The 4,596-nt window shown below is 37.4% G+C and overlaps 2 long non-coding RNA genes across 2 annotated transcripts in view; both read right to left on the bottom strand.

Moving 5' to 3' along the window:
- The window catches only part of LOC106943183 (uncharacterized), a 13,790-nt gene that overhangs the window by 4,307 nt on the left and 4,887 nt on the right, over positions 1-4,596 (bottom strand). The window lies entirely within an intron of this gene.
- Positions 507-3,816, bottom strand: LOC106943185 (uncharacterized). The gene is made up of 2 exons (XR_001423841.1): positions 3,580-3,816; positions 507-2,051 (listed from the first exon to the last, which is right to left on the bottom strand). It is a non-coding gene; the product is annotated as an uncharacterized LOC106943185 (long non-coding RNA).

The following is a 4,596-nucleotide window of genomic DNA, read 5'->3' as shown; positions in this document are numbered from 1 at the left end:
AACCTGCCGGCCGGCCTAAAAAAAAGGGGTTTTTTTTTTATTTTTTTTTCCTAAAAAAAAAAAAAAAAAAAAAATGCTTAGCCTGGCAGTGGCACTAGTAAAGCATGGTGGGCCGCCAGGTCATTATTAATCATTATTTGTTTGTACAGTTATATATATATGCATTGATATTACTAAATTTATTAAATAAATTATGAACGCCTGTGTGCTTTGTAATATGCTCATCATACATCAATATCTGAATATTCCATTCCTATTCTATTGTTATAGCCACTAAGCATATTTAAATATGCTGAACTATGTATTAAAAACATACTTAAAAATGCAATTATTTTATAAATGTAGCTTTGATAGATGTTTGAATATGGTTTCCAGTAACAAAAAAGCGTGTTATGATCGATTAAATGCGCTGATACGTCAGTGTGCCTGCTAAACACATAACCCTCCTTTTGTTCTTTTGTTTCTTGCCCACATCTATATATAACATAAAAATAAGAGTCTACATATCATTGTGTAATTATTTTCTGTTTACTATCAGGTGTTCAAAGTTTCACGCATCACAGACTACATTGTATCAATAGTCATTAAACAGCCAAAACAGAAAAGTTTGTTAAAAAAAACCAAAACAAGTACAACAATAAAACTTGGGATGTGTGTAAAATGTGTAAAAGCCTAGAATGCAATGCCCATGACTGTAATGCTTTCATCAGTCATTGATTCAGAATCCCCAGACTTCTACTAAAAGTCTTCTAGCACCTCCTTATGGTTCATGTTTGTATATTTTGGTGTAAATACACTAGAGAGCATTTCAAGCATAATGTATAAAGCTGATGTTGAATTTTCTTTTTTGTTTAATTAATTAGAAATTTTAGAAGCACGTATGGAGCCAATATTAATATTCTTATTAAATGTTGGATCTCAAGTCTCGGGAGAGAAGATATCACATAAGTTTCTTTGTCGTGTCATTCTTGTGCTTTGCACGTCCTGTGGCATACATTTCTCAAAGCAATAGTGCCATCTAGTGTACATTTCTTGCATAACTCAATGTAGAATGACAGTCTTATTCAATAAATTAGAATATTAAGAAAATGTATTTCAGTAACTCAGCTCACAAGTAAAACACAAGTTTAATGATTTAATTTAAAGGTCAATTTCAGCTAATTATGATGATTTACTTTTTAAAACTAATGGAAACATGACATTCAAGATTAGAATGTTACATCAGACCAATAAAATAAATGTTAATGCAGAATTGTGGGACTAATGACAAATATGTTTAATCTTACAAATGAGATTAATCAGAATCCATATTCTAATTTATTGAATATGACTACATTTGATCCAGGCACATGATATGCAATTAATATAATTGACTCATTATCACCCATTCACTTTGACTCTTCTCCATTAAGTAACAACAGGTGAATCTTAAAACTTTTAAATGTCTTTTTGTTCTTCATTCTATTTGTGTTCATGTTTCTTTTTACTCTGTTAGCAGAAAAATATTCTGCCTTAGTGATGAACAAACCGATTCTCCTTGAGTTGCCGATGACCTTCAGTTCTGCTGATACTTAAATGATCTGAAGTCGCTTGAGTTTAAGTATCTCCAGTTCATGAATGAGGGGGGAAAATGGAGGGGATAATTGATCAATTGTGCTGGGTCTGTAGTGATGTGGACTCAGTCCCGGTTTGTTAGGCTGAAGAGGGAGCTTCAGCCAAGCTCACAATTTACTGGTCGAGATGCGGTCCAACCCTCCTCTGCGCTTTTTCTCTCTGTAATCAGATATTAAAGTGACTTGAAACCATTCCTCCCTCCCAGGCACCTCTCGGGGCCGGGAGGCAACCCCCACCCATATCTCCGCCCCTGGTCTGGACTCTCCCTTAGAGACAGGAGACGGGGTGAAGCTTGGTCATCCGGGAGGGACTCAGAGTAGAGCTGCTGCTTCTCCACATTGACACGAGCCAGTGGCGGAGGTTCTGGACACGTCCCACCGGGAGGAGACCCAGAAGTAGACCCAAGACACATGGAGGGACGATGCGTCTCTGCTGGCCTAGAAACGCCAATGGAAGAATGGACGGATGGAAAATGCATTAGGAATGATTCACTGTACCTGACATACTTTTGAATGGGAACAACCAAAAACAACATCCCACTTCTGTTATTCATAATTCCAGTCATAGATCAGTTATTTTAATCTGAGGCTCAGCAATCACTTTATTAAATGCAGCAAACTGTGAAGTGGCAAGATTATACCCGTCTGCCAATGACACATAGCCAAAGTATTTCCAAACACATCCAAGCAATTACTGATTTTAGTTTCCTCTTGAATTTTTCTTGTGGTTGAATGATTATACTTGTTAAAACATTTTTCTATGCAGTTAAATGTCTAAATCAAACACGTGTGAATTGTAATTTCACACATCGTAATTAAAGAATTATACTTTAAAGTTTATTGTAAAATGTTTGTTCGTAAATGTATTTTACAATTACATTCTCAACTGACATTGGGGACTTTAACAATGGAACAATGTCGCTTTTTTGACTCAGAATATTTTTAAAATACATTTCAAATTGTTTTGAAATTCTCATGTATGTTTTGTTACAGTGTGGTTCCACAACTGACATTTCTTACCATGTTATGACAACTTTTGAAGATCTTACACACACAAAAAAAAAAACAAGTTCTCATTTAAGGATCACAAAATGTGAACTTCTTGAGATCCCTTTTGTGAACCTAAGCACGGTTTATTTGAACCTGATCCGACCTGTTAAATAAGAATTTTATAAGTTAATAAAGGATTTCTGAACAATGTGTCTATTCTAAATTTGGATTCTCTAAAGCCAGTGGTCCCCAACCCCTGGTCCGTGGACCAATTGGTACCGGGCCGCGCAAGAAATAATTAAATATTTCCGTTTTATGTATCGAGTCTGGAGGATCTTTTATTTTGAAAATCCTTTAACCGGATTCTGTCTGTTACTTGCGCGCCAACACTGAGCCCACAAGCAGCAAAATGAGTAAGAAACAGATCAGATGTCTTTGGAAAGTTTCTTTGCAAAGGGGAAAAGGCCCAGAGAAGAGATGGGAGGATGGATTTATCCCGGACCGGTAGGTGAGTCCCACATTACAAGCCCGCTCTGCGTAACATGCGGCGACCGGTGTTATCGATCAACTAGTGGCTAAAATTTAGTGAACCCTTCTGTACCCTCACTGATAAATGTACCCTTCTGTAGTGATAAATAAAATATGACCCACTCTCCCCCCAAAAAATTCAAGACATAGGGGTGACCCAACTGGAGTATAGTTGGGTCACCCCATGATCACTAAGTCTTCTTAAAAGGTAGAGTCTCTGAGAACAGTTCTTCAAAATATAATCAGCAAAGTTGTTTCAGCAAAGTTGAGCTGACTGTCCAGGAACGACACAAGGTATTTAAAATTTGCCACAGTTTCAACAGGTTGGCCATCGAGAGAAACTGGAACCACATATTGTGAACACATTGTTTAGCGACTTACTACCCACAGTAAGTGTCGCTAAAAAAATGAGGTGGTTGTCATATTTAATAAAATTTAACTCACATACCTGATGGTGTTGCTTGTGGTGTCTACGTGTCCAAATAGAAAGTCATGTCGATAAGTTGTACTGTAATAAAATCTCATCTAAATGATATAAAGTTAACAGCTAATGTTGTTGGTGGTGTTATCCAAACTGACAAGCCGAAATTATAATAATAAACGTTCCTACATTACTGTCAGATACCACCAAGAGACTATGAGCCATATCTACAGTATTTGTCCGTGTGTTCTCTACTGGGAAACAGTTTGCCGTAGTGATGGGTCCAGCAATACCCAGCCCACAGACTAAAACCCGTGTCGGTGCGCGTATTGGTTGCAGCAAGTCACGTGACCGATATAGGACCTGTCTGTATAAGGAAGCGAATCTGTCAAAAGCATTTGCCAAACAAATTATTGATCTTTTACGGAACAGCTTTAAGCATGGAGCAGCTTCAAACGAGATGTTTCCGCAGTGTGGGACCATTTTGATCTTATATTGGAAAATAAATTAGTTTTCATTTTTGTTGTTTCATCCGGTTCTTGTCAGTTTCTATTTGATCTGACTCCAAATTCAACTGAAATTGACTCTTAGTTTACCGTATGATTAGTAAAAGCAGTCTCCGCGCTTCTTTACCCGATTGCCAATAAAATTACGGTGTTTAATACAGATTGGCCATTCACGAGATGGAAACTGAAACTTTGAATGTCAGCGCGGAAAAAATAAATAAATAAATAACTGTGACCAGAGGCAGCAGAACCCAACCGGAGGCTCGCTTGATGAGATCCATCGTTCTGCCGTAGATACAGCTGTGAGTCTGGCGGGGCAGGTTGGAGGAGACGCTTTAATGACATGACTCCGGATCCGCTGACCTGAAATCAGGTTTTGTTATTTGGTTTCAATGTAGAGTATTTAATTATGCTGTATAATAATTGCAAAAAATAAAGGCAACTACTTCACGGATTTCGCCTGTCAGGGGTTATTTTCGGAACGCCAACCCTAAGAAAAACAAGGGTTCGCTGTAAATGTAATGTTTACTCATTTTTT

This window comes from Poecilia latipinna, unplaced genomic scaffold (genome assembly GCF_001443285.1).
Source record: "Poecilia latipinna isolate Pla-1442-1.1 unplaced genomic scaffold, P_latipinna-1.0 Scaffold4960, whole genome shotgun sequence".
Classification (NCBI taxonomy): domain Eukaryota; kingdom Metazoa; phylum Chordata; class Actinopteri; order Cyprinodontiformes; family Poeciliidae; genus Poecilia; species Poecilia latipinna.
This window is presented reverse-complemented; position numbering and strand designations above follow the sequence as displayed.